Source organism: Colobus angolensis, unplaced genomic scaffold (genome assembly GCF_000951035.1).
Source record: "Colobus angolensis palliatus isolate OR3802 unplaced genomic scaffold, Cang.pa_1.0 Scaffold193, whole genome shotgun sequence".
In the NCBI taxonomy this organism is placed as follows: domain Eukaryota; kingdom Metazoa; phylum Chordata; class Mammalia; order Primates; family Cercopithecidae; genus Colobus; species Colobus angolensis.
Window position 1 is genome coordinate 65,874 of NW_012115077.1, and position 20,701 is coordinate 86,574.

The following is a 20,701-nucleotide window of genomic DNA, read 5'->3' on the forward strand; positions in this document are numbered from 1 at the left end:
CAGTGTTTAGAACGGTGCCTGCACATAGTGAACTCTTAATCAAGAGTCCTCCATCTTACTGAACAAACTCAAACAATTATTACAGCGTGCCTACTAGGGACTGGGCACAGTGGTAGGCTTTGGAGATACAGTGGAGAGAAAAACAGACATGGTCCCTGCCTTCATGGATCTCACAGTACAGCAAGAAAGACCAACAGTAACTCATCACAGAAATAAAATGAGTAATAGTTCCTGGGCCTACAAGAAGTACAGTCGGCCCTCAGTGTCTGTAGGTTCCCCATCTGTGTATACAGCCAACTGTGGATAGAAAAATATTTTTTAAATAAATAAATAACAATAAAAATAACAATACAACAATACAAATATAAATAATAGAATACAACAACTATTTATATGGCATTGACATCATATGAAATATTACAGGTAATCTACAGGTGATTTAAAGTATACAGAAGGATTGTGTAGATTCTATGCAAATACTATGCCTTTTCACATAAGGGACTTGAGCAACCTAGGATTCCGGTATCCATGGGAGGTCCTGGAACTGGTCCCCTATGGACACTGAGGGACAACTGTACACAGAGCTGGGGAGCTTGTAACTTAGTCATAAGGGACCTAGTCATGGAAGTGAGAGAAGGGCTCCCAGAGGAAATGGTGATTGAACTGACAGCTGAAGGGTGCACAGTGGCTAACCACGTGAGGAGAAGAGAGAAAGGGATATCTAGGCATGTGGCATTTCATGTACAAAGACCCCATGCGTGGAGGCAGCGTAGCATGTTTGAAGAACTAAAACACGGTGAGTGTGCCTAAGGGTGGTGAGTCGGGCAAGAGGGAGGCCACAGTGCGGTTGGGGTGCAGGCAGGGCACTCCGGGGCTGGGGCAGGCAAGGCGGTGATGGCCAAGTAGGGACTGGCCTTTACCTTATGAGAAAAGGGGAGCCACTCAGGGATGGGCTCACCTTTTTAACCATCCAGTATGTGGAACATAATAAACACTCAATAAAACACTAGGCTAGGCATGGTGACTTACGCCTGTAATCCCCGCACTTTTGGAGGCCCAGGTGGGAGGATTACTTAAGCCCAGGAGTTCAAGACCAGTCCGGGCAATATAGTGATACCTCATCTGTACAAAACAAACAAACAAACAAGCTGGCATGTTGGTGCACACCTGTGGTCTCAGCTACTTGGGAAGCTGAGGTGGGAGGATCATTTCAGCTCAGGAGGTCAAGACTGCAGTGAGCCATGATCGTGTCACTGCACTCCAGCCTGGGCAACAGAGTGAGATACTGTCTCAGAACTAACCACCTAAATAAATAAATAAATAAATAAATAAATAAATAAATAAAACACTTGGCATGTTGAAAACACTCTTAGATGTTAGTGGCAGTGTTAACTGGTCCCATTTCTCTGTAGGGCAATTTCAGCACGTTTTTCAAAATTATAAATGTGTATACATTTTCGCTCAGCAATTCTGCTTATAAGAACTTATCCTACAGATACTTGCCCATGTATGAAAAGACATTTGTAGAGGGTTATTCACTGCTGCATTGCTTACAGTAGTAGGAGAATGTAAATAAACCAGCTGTCCCTCACTAGGAGATGACTGGAAAAGTTGTGATATCTCTATGCAGTGGACTAATATGAATCATAAAAAAAAGAAGACTTTTACGCATTGTTTTGAAAAGAACTCTACAATATATTAAGTTTTTAAAAATCAAAAAAAAGAGCACCAGAAGAAAAGATGTACAGTTTTTCTGTACATACTATATCTCTGAAAGGAGGCATAAGAAACTGGTCTGTTACTTCCCTCTGGGGAAGGAAATCAGACAATTGGGATTGGGTTAGGAGATCCTTTTACTGAATTCTGAACCAGATAATATCTTACCTATTCTATAACAAAATAAATTTACATGATAGGAATTCATGGATTAAACAAACTAATGAGTTAGAAAATTAATTTATCTTTTAAACGGCTTTCAGCCAAGACTCCCCTCTGCTATTCAGACAGAAAGGATTTAGGGAGTCCTAGCCCCTACCTCACTCTCTGATTCCTGACACAGCCCCCAGAGGGAATCAGGGGGCCTTTGGAAAGGGAGGTTGGATTAAATTATTTGTTTTGGTCAATTGCATCATTTCCAGGAAAGGGCCTTCCCTTTTACATTGAACTCAGGCTGTCTCAGGACCCCACAGAAACACAGTTACAGGACTTTCCCAAATTTGTTTAATTAGACTTCTTGCTGAAAAGCTGCGCTGTGGGTCTCTAAAGCAGTAACTGGCCTCTAGAGATGCAATCATCTCTCCACAGGGAACTCTTATTAAAAAGTCTGATACTCAGTGCTTTCTTGAATAAAAATAAGCATCCAAAAGTATTTGCAATATCAGGAAAAGCAGAACAAAGCGGGTAAGGTTGGAATGTCTTGAGCTTCTCAGCTGCAATGACCAAAGAGTTGGTCTGTGAGTTCTGATTAAATTCCAGTAGAACGGGCACTTGACAGTGAGGGCCACTCAATTTCATCACCCTGGCTTGATGACGGAGGATGAAAGAGAGGCCAGGGGCTCACCTCCAGAAGGAGTTCCCTGTCCCTCTGGGTGGGGGAGGCAGACTCCAGGTGCTGATGAAGGGAAGCTGCTGTGAGCTCTGCCCTGGAGTTCCCCTCTAGGAGGTCTGAGGCACGGACCAGGAGAGAGGGCCCGGCAGGGACCAAGGAAAGGAGGAAGCAACAGAAAACAGTGAGAATAAGTAAGGGATGGGAATATTCAACCCGCAGCCTCTGTTTGTTCTATAAAGTGGTCATTTGTATAACAACTCTATGGAGGAAGGATTACTGCCCTCCTGAGCCTCCCCCGACCCCATTCTACTGATGAGGAAACTGAGGCTCAGACAAGTATACTCCCTTGCCTAAGGTCTCACACCTCACTAGTGTCCAGGTCAGGATACGAGCCCAGGTCACTCTGATGCCAGGATCCCTTCTCTTGCTTCCAGGGCAACTTTAATATAATCAGAAGAACCCATGTTTGAGTCAACAATAAATATGTAGCTCTGAAGAACCTGTGCCATTTTCCTTTTAAATATTACATCTCAATATGCTATTGGTACAGGCAAATAATTTCCACTGCAAAAACAAAGAAGATGAATTCCTTTTTCTTTCCCTTTCCTTGTCGCCTTTCCTATGAGCTGGAGGGGGAAACTCAAGTCCTTTTACCAGTTGACAAGACAAAAGGAAATACCCAAGATCCCCAGCATAGTCAGAGTTCCTCTTGGAGGCAGGATCAGACTGCTGCAGCCACTTGGGCCATTCTAGATGCCAAAAGCTTTCCTCAGGGACAACATCTGGAGTCAATACCAGTTTATTTTTCTTGCTGGGGCTTTCCATAAACTGTGTCTTTCGCCTCACCTGAAGATGAAACTGGGGAAAACAACCTTACCTTAGCCATGCAGACTTGGATTAGCCACAGCAGAACTTTCTGACAATGAGTGATGGATGTAGTATCAAAATATGGAAGGAAAGGGCAGACTTGGAATAAGTTGCTTGGTGGTATGGTTTGGCTGTGTCCCCACCCAAATCTCATCTTGAATTGTAGCTGCCATAATTCCCACATGTTGTGGGAGGGACCTGGTGGGAGATAATTGAATCATGGGGGCAGTTTCCCCATACTGTTCTTGTGGTAGTGAATCAGTCTCACGAGATCTGATGGTTTTATAAGGGGTTTCCCCTTTCACTTGGCTCTCACTTTCTCTCTTGTCTTCTGCCACGTAAGACATGCCTTTCACCTTCCGCCATGATTATGAGACATCCCCAGCCACAAGGAACCGTGAGTCCATTAAACCTCTTTTTCCTTATAAATTACCCAGTCTTGGATATGTCTTTATTAGCAGCATGAGAACAGACTAATACAGTTGGCAAGGTGCCATGCATGTAGTCTAGGCTTAGTGGATTGAGGTTGAGTTGATTTGTTGATTATCTCTCACCATCTCCTGCAAGCACCTTGCCATCTAGTCTGAGTCTCCTCCCAGGCCCACATTTATCTATACCTCTAGCTGACACCACCATCTGAAATGCCTTCTCCTCAGGTGAGACAGGACTGCCTCAATCCTGTCTGCCTTTCAAGGTATAGCTCAAATTCCTGGATCTGCCTGAAACTTTCTCTGACCACTCCAGCCCATATCAATCTGCCCCTCTTGGAATTCTAGGTAGTCTGGGCCTTAGTCATGGTCATCTGGGTAGAGGGTAGCTGGTTCCTGGGAAGCTGGATGGGGGTGTTGTTATCAGAGCGAGAGGGAAAGGACACTGGAGAGAAGAAGGAGTGACTATCATAGCTGTCTATCCTGAAACACAAGCTACACGATGATTGTCCAGTCTACCATGAGCCTGCCACAACAACTACATGATAGCTGTCCACTATGCCATGAGCCTAGCTTGCCTAGCCTAGCTACAAGACAACTGTCCATGCTGCTGTGAGCATGCCACACCAGTCACGTGACAACTGTCTGGTCTGCCTCGAGTCTGCCACATGCAATCATTTGACCCACATTTACCTTCCAGGTGGGCTCTTCTGGGAAGAGGGGTCCTGAAAGCACACATACATATTTGCCAACTACATTTCCCAAATGATGTCAAATCACGAAGTTGGCACTCTGAGGCACACTCGTTTTATGTTAATTTGCAGCACAGCTAGCTTCTCTAGCATTCAGTCACCCTGCTACAGTTATATGTTACCACTTGAAAGATGCGCTCGCATATAAGATTTCGTTTTATTCTCATAACAACTCCATAAAGCCCATCTTATAGATGAGAAAACTGAGACTCAGGTAGAGTAGGTGGTTTGTGCCAGTTCACATGGCTAAAAGGCAGCAGAACTAGCACTAGAGTAAAAGGCAGCAGAACTAGCACTAGAGTCCAACCTCTTCAGCCCTTGGCCAGGGCATTTTTCATGATACCATCCATGCTCATCACCAACTCTGCCCCACGAGGTGTACACAGAGTGCGCATTCCCTGTATTACCAATTGACAGGTGACCAGCTGGTCAATGTTGGTACCAGTTAGAATTCCGACTTTTGACCATGACACAGAAATACTCCTACTCATTCACATCTTGGTCTCGCATTAGTATTCTGTTATCCATATACCCTACACAAGAGCATCAGATTCACCTCAATTATTTCCTGCAGTTCACATCAAAAGCAGGAGATGGACCAGCCCAGCGCACCAGGCTCTGGGTGCCATGCACCTTCCGCTATCTAAGCTGAGCCAAGAAACCCCAAACTAGTCACTTGGCTGTCTTGGATGATTCCTGACCTGCTCTCCTTCAGACCAATCTCAGCCAGACCCTGATAACTTGACTCAAAGTTTTTGCTAAAACAAGCTTGCCTCTGTTCTCTGGTCTCTCCAGCATCTGACCCTTGGCTTTTCCAGATAGACTTTGGCTTGGTCTTGCTTCCTGGCACCAGAAAATAGGGTGCAATGGGTCTCTACATAAAGTAATTAATGTTTTCAAGGAGTTTGGAACAGTGGCTGGCACATAGTAAACACAATGTAAGTGTTAGCTATTATATACCTGCTTAGAATAATACATCCAAAACACTTAATCCAGGCTTCTCAATCCCTTGGTATAAAGTCCCAAACTATTGCACAGCTCTGGCTGAGCTCTCTGAGGCCATCGTCCATGACTTTCCTTCTTGTGCTCTGAAATACCTCGACTTCCTTTAGGCCCGTGAAGATGCTACACCCTCTCCACTGTAGAACTTTGCCCTGCTGTTTTCTCCATTAAAATACTCTTCATTTCCTATCCCCATCCTGCTTCCATCCCCCTGCGCCAAAACACTCATCACTCAATTCTTAGCTGGAAATCTTACTTCCCCTGGGAGGTCTTCCCTGTGTCCATTCACCACTCCACCCATCAAGATTAGGTTGGGGCCAGGCGCGGTGGCTCAAACCTGTAATCCCAGCACTTTGGGAGGCCGAGAGGGGCGGATCACGAGGTCAGGAGATCGAGACCATCCTGGCTAACACAGTGAAACCCTGTCTCTACTAAAAATACAAAAAACTAGCCGGGCACAGTGGCGGGCGCCTGTAGTCCCAGCTTCTAGGGAGGCTGAGGCAGGAGAATGGCGTGAACCCGGGAGGCGAAGCTTGCAGTGAGCTGAGATCTGGCCACTGCACTCCAGCCTGAGCGACAGAGCGAGATTCCGTCTCAAAAAAAAAAAAAAGATTAGGTTGGATCTCCATGTTACACTTTCCTATAGCATCCCTTAGTGATTATTCTAAATGAACATATAGTTGCTTCTTTCATGTTTGTCTTCCCCCTGGACTGTAAGCCTCATGAGAACAGGAACCGTATTTAAAGATGCATTACTCTCTCCTCAGTGCCTGCCACAATGTTTAGGCCATCGTCCATGATGGTCTCCTCCTTGTGCTCTGAAATACCTCGACTTCCTTTAGGCCCATGAAGATGCTACACCCTCTCCACTGTAGAACTTTGCCCTGCTGTTTTCTCCATTAAAATACTCTTCATTTCCTATCCCCATCCTAGTCTTAGAATGACTAGGAGCTCAAAAACATATTGAATTGTATTGAACTGAATCAAGATGGAATGAAAAATGATGGTGACACTGATGCCAATGAAAATAATGAATTTAAAGCTTCCTGTGCTGTTATTTATTTGCTAGATTTGCCATGACCTACTGAAAACCAGAACCTAGAATCCAATCAGTAATTAAAGGGTGAAGAATGCAGGAAACAAATTACACAATCAACACTTCTTTGGGCAACAGCATCGATAACTATTGCTACCCTTTCATTCCTTAAAGCTGAAGGGGAGAGATGAGGGTCCTGGTTATCAGGGATCAAATGTCAACTAGCAAGCTACTCATCCCTGATTGGTCAATCCAGAAGGTGCTGAACTTTGGCTTGTACGTAAAGATATTGCCTGGCACTATCATTGCTGCCATTTGAGGAGTGTTGAGATTGTCTTCACCAACCCAAACAATTGTGAAACAATGCACAAGGAAAGTAAAGGGAACAACAGCTCACTGGCCTTTTCACAGTGATGGTTTCTGTCTTCCAGGGCCCAAGGTTCAACTCACTTCCAGTCAACAGAGACCCACCCAGTCCCTCTTTCTGCCTACAACTGTTCATTGAGTAACTTCTAATTTAGATGATGAGCCCTTGAGGGCTCGCTTCACAACATCCATCAGTCCTGATTGTTCCTAGTAGTTTTCCCCACTGACAGTGGCATCATCTACTTTCTATGAGGTGCCCTCTGGGGTCTGACTCAGGCTGGATGACACAGTTGGGTGATTGATTATTTTGATGCAGACACACAACTTTCTGCAACTGTATTTCTGCCTTCTGCTTCCCAGAGCCAGACTCTTTCCCCTCAACCTTTTCTTGTTACTTTATCCACAGTGGTTGTGTAAGGGGTTTTAGCCACCCATATTTCCATCAGGCCACTCCAAAGCAACCTCATATAAATATGCAGTCCATAAAAAGCAATATAAGGCTGGGTACGGTGGCTCACGCTGTAATCCTAGCACTTTGGGAGATGAAGGCTAGTGGATCACTTGAAACCAGGAGTTTGAGACTAGCCTGGCCAACATGGCAAAACCCCATCTCTACTAAAAATGCAAAAATTAGCTGGGTGTGGTGGGACATCTCTGTAGTCCCAGCTACTGAGGAGGCTGAGGCAGGAGCATCACTTGAACCCGCAAGGCAGAGGTTGCAATGAGCCGAGATCAGGCCACTGCACTCCAGTTTGGGCGACAGAGCAAGACTCTGCCTTAAAAAAATAAAAATAAGAAGCAATATGAGTGCTGCCGAAATGAATTTGCTGCTCCCCTTTCAACCTGACTGCTACTCCAAGCCACTTCTATCAGGAGTCATATGTCAGCAGGCAAGTGACTCATCTCTGATTTGCCAATGCAGAGGGTGCTGAACTCTGCCCTGGGTACAAGGTATTACCTCGCACTATCAGTGATGTCATTTCACAACTGCCAAGAATGCACAGCCACCACCACCCATAGTAGCCAGCACCTGCCAAAGAATCTGATTCATATGCAGCAAAATGACAGAGTGCTGGAATCACACAGACCCAGTGTCAATCCCAGCTCTACCGCCTTATGTCTGTAAAAAACTGGGCCAGTCCTTCACTTCTCTGAGCCCCAGAGTCCTCATCAGAAAATGAAAATGACAGCACCACCTCATGTGGTTGCTGCCAGAATTTGAGATAATATACACCAAGTACCCACCCAGCACTTGCCTCCATGTTAAGAGTAATATCCACTAAACATATGTAGAAAAAGTGAACATTAGATGAAATAAGTGCAAGGAATTTTGCACCAAGAGATGGCAGAATTCTTAGGGAGAGATCCATATCACCTGCAGATAGAGTTCAAAAAAGGCTTTGTAAGGGGTCGGCATTTGAGCAGAGCCTTGAAACAGGAACGAGGCATTTGGCAGATGGATTGGGGGAGGAGCGCATGCCAGGCAGGGGAACAGCACAAGCAGAGGCTAGGAATGGAGCCCAAAGCAGCCGTACCCATTTGGGCAGGAAACACAATGCAGTTGAAGCAGAGTGGGCAGTGGGTGGGAGCCTCAGGACAGAAGGCTGGGGCCAAGAAGGAGATGGGTCGGAAGGGCCCTGTAGGGTCATTGCTAAGTTGTAGGGATGTACAATATAGCCAGAGTCTTGTCAGCAAGGGCCATGTCAGGATAAATCAACTACAATAGCAATTAGATAATGGAAAAACGAATATCCTATTTTCAAACTCCACCATTTAAGGCTCTCTGGGCTGTTGGAGACCTTTAAGTCATCTGAGAGGTGGTTTCTTAATCAGAGAAGGAGGCAGCCCTGGAGGGAAATAAAGCTGAGGCTGAGTTAGGTGAGCTGAGTCCTCTGGAGGCATCTTATACAGATGCGCCAAGGACACTGTGAATCCAGGTCCCATCAAGTCCTAGAGGCTTTGCTGCCACGTCAGGCCTCAAAGTAAAGTCACATGTCCTAAAAAAGCAATCTTGGAGATTCTCTCTATTCAACCCTTACTGTGTTCTTACTATACATAAGACCTTGCTTTTGACCTCAGAGGCACAAAGATGAACAGGGCATAGTCAGCCTCTGCGCCACAGGAACTTACAGTGCAGCCTCAGTGCCTGGCCCAGACTGGCACCCATAGTGAGTGCCCAAAGACTGGCAGAGACCAGCACAGGCTGGGCAGGAGAGGCTGGGTGGGGCTCTCAAAAACCGGAAGCAGGGTGACTACACTCCAGGAGCGGGGCCATGGGCCCGAGTACTTCCTCTCCACTGTCCTGATGCCTAGGGGGCTTTCCTCTGTTATTATACAGAGCCACGCTTCATTTTTGCCCATACTGGCAGCTGTCTATAACAATATATAAATATAGAGCTGTTTTGCATTAAAGAAAATTGGGGCAGGCGCAGTGGCTCATACCTGTAATCCCAGCACCTTGGGAGGCCAAGGTGGGCAGATTGCTTGAGCTCAGGAGTTTAAGACCGGCCTGGGAAATATAGTGAAACCCTGTCTCTACAAAAAAATTTAAAAATTAACCAAGACTTGTGGTGCACACCTGTAGTCCTAACTACACAGGAGGCTGAGGTAGGAGGATCACTTGAGCCTAAGAAGTGGGGGTTGCAGTGAGCTATGAGGTACCACCTCACTCCAGCCTAGGTGACAGAGCAAGACTTTGTCTCAAAAAAAGAAAAAAAGAATGAAAAAGAAAAGAAAATTGAACAAATCCAGAAAAATAGAAGGAAAAATTACCCATAATTTTAGCACCACTATTTTGATGGATCTCTTTAATTTCTCTTTCTCTGCATAAGCAAGTTTATTTTGATGTTTTATTTGTAAATAATCACACTGTATATTCAGTTCAATTTTGTGTACTACCTTTTCTCAGGAGCCTCTTGTCATAGACATTTTTCTTTTTATTAAAAATTATTTTAAAACTATCAGTCTTACAAGCCTCATGACATTTTATCACACAGTTATATCGGAGTTCACGGGTCCTGTACATTTGCTGCACTGAGAGCTGTGCAGTGTTCCACGGCGGGCACAGGTTTTGTGGTCAGGCAGACGCCCGTCCTCTCCAAATCCTATTCTGACACTTACCTGTGTAGCTTTTAACAAGTTACACCATCTCTCTGAGCCTCAGCTTTCTCATCCGTAAGACAAAGATATCATAATCATTTTGCATGCTTTTTTTTTGAGGATCAGAACTTAATACATGTAAAGCAACTAAATAAAGCAAATTAGATTGCTAGAAGTGACCAGTGTGTGTCTTAAATTGGAAGAACCCAAAGGCCAAGACCCAAATCTAAGCAATTACAGTCAGCCCGCCATATCCACGGGTTCTCATCCACAGAGTCAATCAACCTCAGACTGAAAATATCTGGGGAAAAAGACGGATGGTTGCATCTGTACTGAAGATGTATGGGTGTTTTCTTGTCATAATTCCCTAAGCAATACAGTGTAACAACGACAGTTAACCCTTGAACAACACAGGTGTTAGAAGCACCAACACCCCATGCAGTGGAAAATCCATATAACTTTCAGCTCCCCAAAAACTTAGCTACTAATAGCTTACTGTTGACCAGAAGCCTTACCAGTAACAGAAACAGTCAATTAACACGTTTTGTATGTTACATGTATCATATACTGCATTCAAACAATACAGTGAGCTAGAGAAAAAAAAATGTTATTAACCCATTTATGTCTGAGGTTGCAATTTTTTGAATTTTTGCAATCAGACCTTGAGCAGTAGGATATAAATAACTCCCACATGCTTAGCGTTCCAATAATGGAACACTAGGTATAAGTAGTTAAGAAATAAGGAAGAGAAAATACATTTCCTGTTCGCTGAGTGGAAGTGTATCATCATAAAGGTCTTCACCCTTGCCATCTTCATGATGAGTGGGCTGAGGAGGAGGGGGAAGAAGAGGGATCTGTCCCACTGTCTCAGGGGTGGCAGAGGCTGAAGAAATGCATGTATAAGTAGACCTGCATAGTTCCAGGGTCAGCCGTATTTACATAGCATTTTCATTGTTTTAGGTATTATAAGTAATTTCAAGATGAGGTAAAGTATACAGCAGGTTGTGCATAGGTCAAATGTAAATACTATGCAATTTTTAACAAGGGACTTGAGCACCTGTGGATTTTGGTATCTGTAGGGGCTACTGGAACCATTCCTCGGGGATGACCATACATATAATTTAGAGCCAAACACAGGCACAGGCACAAACAGGTTCTTTTGGAGTGAGAGCCCTGAAAAGAACCGATAGCACTTTCTAGGCAGCTATTCCAAGGGTAGTGGTGTAGGAGGAACCACCAGGCTTTGGAGCTAGACAGCGCTGGGTTTGAATCTCACATTTACCCTAGTACGTCATTGGGTGATTTGTTTAACCTCCAAGCCTCATTTGTTTTATCAATGGAAATAATAAATCAGGACTTTGTGAAGATTCAGTCGAATGAACTATGGCATGAAAAATGCTTGACCCTGTGAACAGAACAGATGCTTAATGAATCCTCCCACCCCTCTCCTCCCTTAGGGCCTTTCTGGTTTTCTGGTGCTGAGATGATGAACACTGGTGCTCCTCCTGGATTTGCCCCATTGCAAGCCTGTTTGTGCTGTGGTGTCCCTCACTATGCACGGGGGACAATAACCGCCGTTGCCTTCTTCACACAAGAGACAGGCAGTCAACAGAAAGAACAAAAGGAGCCAGGCATGGTGGCTCATGCCTGTAATCCCAGAGCTTTGGGAGGCCAAGGTGGGTGGATCACTGGAGGTCAGTAGTTCGAGACCAGCCTGGAAAACATGGTGAAACCCCATCTCTAATAAAAGGAAAAAAAAAAAAGTTAGCTGGGTGTGGTGGTGGGCACCTGTAATCCCAGCTACTTGGGAGACTGAGGCAGGAGAATCGCTTGAACCTGGGAAGCAGAGGTTGCAGTGAGCCGAGATCATGCCATTGCACTCCAGCCTGGGCAACAAGGGTGAAACTCTGTCAAAAAAAAAAGAAAGAAAAGAAAAGAAAGAAAAAAGAAAAGAAGCTGAGAGGCTCCTTTGAGAATTTCTTCCCGTTCCCCAAGCTGGGCCCCCCAGTCAGTGCTGGGAGGAGAAGAGGACTCAGCCAACCAACTCCAAGAAGGGACACCCCAAGGACACCTATCATAGGGTCTCCTGTCCCAAGTCCCTTTCCTCAGTTTTCAATTATAGTCTTTTACCAAAAATTCCTTTAAGAGGCTCTCTTGCTGGCATTCCTCTTCCCTCTCTTTCCTGCCTCTTGTCCCCTCCCTTATCCCCCTCTCTTTTCTTTTCTTCTCTTACCTCTCTCTTCCTCTCTCCTTCTCTCCTCCCTTGTCTTTCTCCTCTCTTTCCTTCCTCCCTTTTTTCTCTCCTCTCTCTCCAACTTCCTTACCACTGTTTAGTATTTCCCCTCCTGTACCCCCTTTTTCTTACATTCTCTTTTCTCTTCAAAAAGAGGTTCTTGAGAGGGCAGAGCCCCCAGACACTCTATCAGCCAGGGTTTGGTGTGGAGAACAGAAACCACTCTAGGCATTTCAAGAAGGGGCTCACTCCAGGAAATTAGGTTCTTAAAAACCCATCATAAAGCTAGAGAAGCAATGGTCAGGGAAGCCACTGCTAGGTTTCAAGAGATCCAGAAGCCACTCCTGCTGTCCAGGCCAGGGGCTGAAGGAAACCGTGCCTGGTGATGATGGCTGCCCAAATCACCAGATGGGAGAGCCACGTGGGATCCGGAGAGATGCCACATCTCCTGTGTGCCAAAGCCCACACCTCTGCCTGCTGCTCCCGCCACCTCCCAAGTGTCATGCCAGGAGGCACTGCCCAACAAGAGAGGGAGATAGGAGGGGACCCAGAGGGCATGACCAAGACTAAATCCTTGAGGGTCAAGAGAAAGAGTACCCAAATACCAATCTCAAGCCCAGGCAGCAAGAAACTCCAAGGTCTAGGGTGGAGATGACAGACACTGGGAGGTCAGGCAAATGGCCTAGGAATTAAGGGCAATGGCTTTTAATTCAACCCCAGCTCCCCTGCTCACCAGCTGTGCGACTCTGGGGAAATGCTTTACTTCTCTGGGCCTTAATTCTCTCATCTGCAAAGTGGAACTAATAATAGCACCTACTTCTCAGAAAAAATTTAAGTAAACAAAGCACTTAAGGCCCAATGCCTGGCATGTAGTAAGCACTGAAAATACAGTAACATTGTACAAATCATTCCAAAGCACCTCTCCCACCTTCTCTTTGTCTCTACCATTAAGGGGAAATGATACAGAGGGGGGCTACCTGCTTTTGTTTTCCTTGCAAAACCTGAAAAGGTGACATTTTCAATAATCCATGTCTGCAGCAATGTCTGACCCTTCTTCATTTTGCTTCTGAAGGTAGAGTAAGTTGGGTGACTGCCCTTCCCTGGCCACGGAAAAAGCTAAGGCATAAAGGAGCCAAAATCCTATGATATTCGGAACATTTTTTCTTCAGTTATACAGTAAATTGACTTCTGGGGGCAGTAGACAGGCCTATGATTTTTTTTTTTTTTTTTGAGACGGAGTCTTTCTTTGCCGCCCAGGCTGGAGTACAGTGGTGCGATCTCAGCTCACTGCAAGTTCCACTTCCTGGGTTCACGTCATTCTCCTGCCTCAGTCTTCTGAGTAGCTGGGACTACAGGCGCCCACCACCACACCAGGCTAATTTTTTTTTTTTTTTGTATTTTTAGTAGAGATGGGGTTTCACTGTGTTAGCCTGGATGGTCTCGATCTCCTGACCTTGTGATCCACCCGCCTTGGCCTCCCAAAGTGCTGGAATTACAGGCATGAGCCACCACACCCGGCAGGCCTGTGAATTTTAACAGATGTATAGATTCATGCAGTCACTGCCACAATCAGGACACAGACAGCCCCAAACACTCCCTTATGAAATCCCTCTATAGTCACACCCTCCCTCTACCTCCACCCCTAACCTCAGGCAACATGCTGTATTCTCCAACATGGTAGTTTTGTCTTCATGAGACTGTCAAGAATGGCTCCACTGTGTGTGTAGCCTTTTGAGACTGGCTTCTTTCACTCGGCATAATGCCTCTGAGATTCATCCAAGTTGGTTCAGGTATCAATAGTGAGTTTCTTTTGGTTGCTGAATAGTATTCCATGTTTGGGCTGTCCGAAGAGAATATTCAAACATCCTTGATGCTGTTCCTTTGTGAAGGCTGCCTTGGTGAAATTCAAAGCAATTGATTCAGAGTAGAAAAAGATGTATTTTAAAAGAATTTTTTGGCCCTGTGTGGTGGCTCGCATCTGTAATCGCAGCACTTTGGGATGTGGAGGTGAGAGGATTGCTTGAGCCCATCAGCAATGGGCCTAACATAGGCAGGGCTTGTCTCCAGAAAAATATTGGCTGGGCATGGTGGTGTGCACCTGTAGTCCCAGCTACCTGGGAGGCTGAGGCAGGAGGATCATTTAAGCCCAGAATATGGAGGCTGCAGTGAGCTGTGATTACACCACTGCACTCCAGCATGGGTGACAGAGTGAGACTCTATCTCTCAAAAATAATAATAATAATATTTAGCCATATTCTCAGCTCTAAAATATTTACTCTAGGAGAGGGTGACCTCTCAGAAGCATATAACCTAATTAGGCTGTTCTTCCCCATTTGGGAGATAATCAAGGGAGAGGGGTGCAGGGAGCTGTCACTGGCATCTAGCCCCACTTGTTCCTCCTGCCCCCAGCAGGGTTCAGGGCTGCTTCATGTGGTCTACAGGCCATATGGATCTTCAGCAACAACCTCCAAAACCAAACTCCATGCCTCCATCTGGTGGCCTTGGTCTCAGTAGCTAATGCTCTGCTACTGCCCTACTTGAAGAGGGCTTGTCACGACCCTAGGCTTCTTCACTGCCACGTGCACAATGCTCCCTCCGACTTCATTGGGATCGGCCCATTCATTCCTGTAGCTGCTGGCTTCTCCTGACATGACTTCGTGGCATTCACTGACAGAAGAAGGCTGTCTCCTGACCAGTTATAATTCTTTTATCAGAATCCAGCAGAAAGGAGTCTTGCTCTTACAGTGTCATAATAACACCTTTGTTATTTAAAATCTTTTCCATGGCCAGGCACAGTGGCTCATGCCTGTAAGCCTTAACTTGAACAGCCTAAACATGGAATATTACTTTAAGAGGCCAAAGTGGAGGGATCGCTTGAGGCCAGGAGTTCGAGATTAATCTGGGCAACATAGCAAGACCTTGTTTCTAAAAAAAAAAAATTTTTTTTGCTTTCTTTCAGTCCCTGACCCAAAGATTTCCAAAAATATGTTGTCTTGGAATTGAGTCAAGGAACAATTTTAGTGTTACACCTCAACGTTTCTTCCAAAATTGCTCCTCCTTCAGCTAGTGCCCAAAGACTGACTGATTAAAGAATCCTGTTTCTCTCTTCTCAAAATATGTGTTCCCAACTCATTGTGTATAGAGAATGGTCTCTAAAGATGACCACCATCAATGCCTCCCCTCATTTTATAACCATGCCACTCTTTCCATCAAGAGACAGACTCTATTTCCTCTCTCCTTGAATCTAGGCTAGCCCTGTGACTTGTTTTAACCAATAGAATGAGACAGAAGTTCCTCTCCATTCCTAGCCCTTATGAGAATGATAGAGGCAGGAGGCAGAAAAATGCCTAGGCAAATAGGGCGGGTCTCCAGTGAAACCCAACCTTCAAGCAGGAAACAATCCCAGTAAATATGCAAACCAGATTGGGAACCGGCCTTCCCATTTGGCACGCTTTCCTCTGATTGATCCCCATCCTTCACCTACTTACATATACCCACCCTTTCCTAATTGGTTTTCTACACTATCATGCCCACCTTTGAGCGGTGATTTTGCTTTAACCTTTTTTGCGTACTCACAAACCAATCAGCATGCACTCCCTATTCTGAGCCCATAAAAAGCCCCAGGCTCAGCCATATTGGGAACTCTCCTGCCTTTTGGTAGGAGGACCACCCCAGTGTCCCCTCCCTGCTAAAAGCTGTTTCATCACTCAGTAAAACTTCCCACCTTGCTCACTCTTCATGTATCTGCGTGCCTACATCTTCCTGGTCATGAGACAAGAACCCAGACCTAGCTGAGCTAAGGAGCTAAAACTCCTGCATCAAGGATGTGCAAGGCCTAGGTTCTCATGCTCTCTAATGAAGCCAACTACCATAGTGCAAGGAAACTTGGGCTAGACATCTGAATGAGAAACGATGTGGAGAGAAAGAGGCCACACAGAGGAAGATCAAGGTGCCAGACATGTGAGTGAAGCCTTCCTGAACCTTCCAGCACAGCACAGCCACCATCCGTCTGCAGCAGATCAGTGACTCAGCTGTCACTACATGGAAGAAAAGAGCCAATCCAGTCAAGCCCTGGATTCATGACCCCCAGAATCACGAGAAACAATAAATCATTGATATTTTATGCCACTAAATTTTGAGGTAACTCGTTACCCAGCAATAGATAATAGGAACCCTGGGACACAAACCTCCAAGTGTCCAAGAAGCAGCTGTTGCCCTGTTCCTTGCTCCAGCATCTCAGCCCAGGGCCAACCATGTTTCAACTTGCCTCCATGGCTCCCAGAAAACTTTAAGAATTTTCATGCAAATAGAATCCCTGAAAACTTCTCTCATGTGCCCTGACATGCCAACCCCCACATGTGACATAAAGATGTGACTCCTTTTTTCTCCCCTCAGATTTATTTTCTCAGTTATGATGGAGACTTTATGAAGATGTCAACATGAATTTGTTCTTCCTAATCAATGAAATAATGTGCAAGGGGCAGCGGTCAGCCTGCAAACCCAAACTGGCCGCAGACAACTGCCAGGGTAGGGAGACTAAGAGCAGGGACCCCTCTTAGGGACCTGCAGGGATCCCCCAAGCATGGAAATAGAGGAAAATCTTGAGTTCCTTCAAGGGAAATTCCAGGCAAGTAGCTAGCACTGAGAAGTAAATGAGCATCTGGGTAAGCAAGAAAGTGATAGTAGCTTGAAACAGTAGCCAAGGAAGTGAGAATCACGGGATGTTTGGTCCCCCTATAGAAACTAAAGATCACATCTTAACACATGTCCTCTTGAGTTCCTTCAAGGGAAATTCCAGGCAAGTAGCTAGCCCTGAGAAGTAAGTGAGCATCTGGATAAGCAAGAAAGTGATAGTAGCTTAAAACAGTAGCCAAGGAAGTGAGAATCATGGGATGTTTTGTCCCCCTGTGGAAACTGAAGATCACATCTTAACACATGTCCCTGAGTTGTTTGGCAGAAACCTGGACCTCCACCAAATTGATCCACTGGCTCGAAGACCTCAGATAAGGGGGACTAAGGACCAAACTCTGACCACTGTTCTTCATCGTTCTAAATTTCTTCCTGAGGAGCCTGGCGGAGGTCACGTCCTTGGGCCAGAACTAATATTCTGCTGATTCCAAAGTTTTAGACAAAGCTTTACCTCTTCAACCAATTGCAAATCTGAAAATCTTTGAATCCATCTATGACTCCTGGCTACCCCCTCCCTCCTGCTTTGAGATGGCCCTCCTTTTTTGGTCAAACTCATATATAGCCTCTGTGCACTGATTTATGACTTTGCCTGTCACCTCTGCCTCCTCACCTTTAAAAACCCTTACCTGTAAGCCATGGAGGAGTTCAGGTCTTAAGCCTGAGCTGCCCTATTCTCCTTGCTTGACACCCTGCAATCTTGATGTCAGGGTTGGACTTTATTGCACCAGGTGAGTGGATCCCAGTTTGGTTCAATAACAAGACCATGTGCAGTTAACAAGCATGGCAGTTACATTTATTGACCAGTGGCTGAGTGCCAGGCACTAGCTAAGCACATTATACGTAGCATCACAACATCCCTGAGAGACATCTAGCCTAACAATGTCTTAGCTCATTTTCTGGATTGTGGGGATCATATATGAGCCAGAGGGAGACACCTCTGTCCAGTCCAGTGCCTTCAGCCACAGAACATGCCCAGGAAAAGTCTGTCTTTTAACCCTACGTTTCCCAACCTGTTTCATGCCCTGGCACATATAAAAAGTGACAATAAATTTGGGGTATACTGAGACAAGGGGTTGAGGTGGAGGTTCCCAGTTGGGAAAATTCATTAAGCTGCTTATAATCAAAAATGCATTTTCCCAAATCCTTTTAAATCTCTTAGATTTCTGAGAGGGGGTGGGAATAAAAAAAAAATTTGAAACATAATTTAATGGAGATAGGCTATTAAATTAGCCTTAGGAAGAACAGACTTCAACCTCCAGAAAGGGACCGACCTGGGCCATGTGGTTTCTTGAGATGCAACCTTGGACAAATGACTTAGCCTCTCTTGGCTTGTTTCTCTCTGCAGAGGTGAGAACTTCCCCACAGGATTATAAAGGCAGGAGGTGAAGATGGCATCGGGATCAGTCCTCGGGCCAAGTAGAAAAATTCAACCTCAGATACCCGTGGAGAGAAAGACAATTGTTTCTTTCAATAGAAACTACTCGGCCAGGCCGGGTGGCTTATCCCTGTAATCCCAACGCTGGGAGGCTGAGGGAGGGGAATTGGTTGAGCCCAGGAGTTCAAGACCAGCCTAGAAAACATGGCAAAACCTCATCTCTACAAAAAATACACTACACAGCCAGGTGTGATGGCATGCGCTTGTAGTCCCAGCTACTTGAGAGGCTGAGGTGGGAGGACTGCATTAACCTGGGAGGTGGAGGTTGCAATGAGCCAAGATTGATCCACTGCACTCCAGCCTGTGTGACAGAGCGAGACCCTGTCTTGAAAAAAAATGAATTAATTAATTAAAAGAAAAAGAAAAGAAACTGGTCAAGGAGGAGGGAATTTTCTGGACATTAGTGATGGTTTGGGTGGTACCTTCCAGATACATTGGAATTTATTTGGTTTTCTCTGGATATTTGCTTTCTTTTGCTTTTTAGCCATTTTATTGAGATACAATTTACATACCATCCAATTCACCCATTTGAAGTGTACAATTCACAGATTTTTAGTACAGTCACAGAGTTGTGCAACCATCACAACAATCTAATTTTAAAATGCTTTTATCACTCAAAGAGAAAAAAAAAACCATAGCTATTAGCAGTCATTCTCATTCTTCCCCCTCCTCCTCCCCACCCCTAGCTGTCCCTAGCCCTTGGCTAATCTACTTTCTTTCTCCATAGATTTGCCTGTTATGGACATCTCATACAAATGGAATCATGCACTCTATCTTTTGTCTTTTGTAACTGGCTTCTTTCACTTAGTATAATGTTTTTGAGGTTCACTCATGTTGCAGCATGCATAATACTTCATTACTTTCTCTTGCCAAACAATATTCCATTGTGTGGCTATACTACATTTTATTTATCCATTCTTTAGTTGAAGGACATTTGTACTGTTTTCTTTTTTGTTTTTTTTTTTGTTTTTTGTTTTTGTGAGACGGAGTCTGGCTCTGTCTCCCAGGCTGGAGTGCAGTGGCAGGATCTCAGTTCACTGCAAGCTCCGCCTCCTGGGTTTACGCCATTCTCCTGCCTCAGCTTCTGGAGTAGCTGGGACTACAGGCGCCCGCCACCTCCCCCGGCTAGTTCTTTGTATTTTTAGTAGAGACGGGGTTTCACCGTGTTAGCCAGGATGGTCTCGATCTCCTGACCTCGTGATCCGCCCGTCTCAGCCTCCCAAAGTGCTGGGATTACAGGCTTGAGCCACCGCGCCTGGCCCCTCTTTTTTGGTTTTTATGAATAAGTCTATAAACTTTTCTGTACAAGATTTTTGTGTGAACGTGTTTTCATTTTCCTTGGGTATATACGTAGGAACAGACTTGCTAGGTTAAATAGTAACTCTATGTTTAACATTTTAAGGAACTGCCAAACTGTTTCCAAAGTGGCTACACCACTTTACATTCCCTCATCAGTGGATGAGGGTTCCAGTTTCTCCACATCCTCACCAACACTTGTTATTATCTCTTTTTTATTATAGCCATTCTACTGGGTGTGAAGTGGTAACTCATTGTGGTTTTGGTTTGCATTTCCCTGATGGCTGAGAAGCATCTCTTGTGTGCATATTGGCCACTTGTATATCCTCTTTGGTGAAATGCCGGTTCAGATCCTTTGGCTATTTTGGTATTTGGTTTCCATAGCATGTTTGCCCTTTTAATGGGAGTGTTAAGCTGAGAAGGTGGATAGTGCTTGATTAATGCTTGAGTTAACATGAGTGGATGAGAATGGCTCCCTACATTTGGAGAAGCTTTTGTTTGGCTATGAAGGCCTGGGGTTTTTTCCATATTCCCTGTGCTCTCCCTCTGTTCAATTTTAAGCCAGAGTTCTGACCCAGGTTGTTTTCTGACCCAGCTAAGTATGCAAGGGAAAAAAATAGGGGCTTGCACCAGAGATAGCATGAAATCCACACTGCAGCAAAGATGAAGACAAGGATGAGGATGTTTGTTTACCTCCAGGCTAAGGCTGGATTGGCAAGCTGTCCTCTTGGACAATTCCTCTTACCTTCTCTTACTCAAGAGTTTTAAAGATTTGTCATGTGAATAGAAAGATGACAGTATTGGCCAGGCGCGGTGGCTCAAGCCTGTAATCCCAGCACTTTGGGAGGCCGAGACGGGCGGATCACGAGGTCAGGAAATCAAGACTATCCTGGCTAACATGGTGAAACCCCGTCTCTACTAAAAATACAAAAAACTAGCCGGGCGAGGTG